We start from the raw sequence: 464 nt of genomic DNA, 5'->3' as shown, positions 1-464 counted from the left end.
CTCAAAATGTGGTACAATGGTGATTAGACGAGGAAAGCTTGTCAGGAGAGAAGGCATATGGTTGCTAAGTGGTGAAATGATTAAGGCAGTTCAACCTCACTCCAGCTATAAATACCTGGGAATACTTGAGGTAGATGAAATAAAACACTACGACATAAGGGAATAGACAAATAAGAGAGTACCTACGGTGAGTGAGAAAAATATTGGCTTCAAAGTTGAATGCCAGAAACATAATTTCGGCAATAAACTCATACGTAGTCGCAGTAGTTCGGTATGGCGCTGGATTCCTGAAGTGGACAGAGGAGGAGCTAAAGGTGATGAACAGGAAGTCAAGAAAGCACCTAACGATGTATGGACGTGCAGACACTGATCGCCAAAACATGAAGAGAGCAAAGGGAGGAAAGGGACTGATAAGTGTGGAAGACTGCGCGCGGATCGAACTCGAGAGCTTGATGAGATTCCTA

The sequence above is a fragment of the Octopus sinensis genome, linkage group LG3 (genome assembly GCF_006345805.1).
Source record: "Octopus sinensis linkage group LG3, ASM634580v1, whole genome shotgun sequence".
NCBI lineage: Eukaryota > Metazoa > Mollusca > Cephalopoda > Octopoda > Octopodidae > Octopus > Octopus sinensis.
This window is presented reverse-complemented; position numbering follows the sequence as displayed.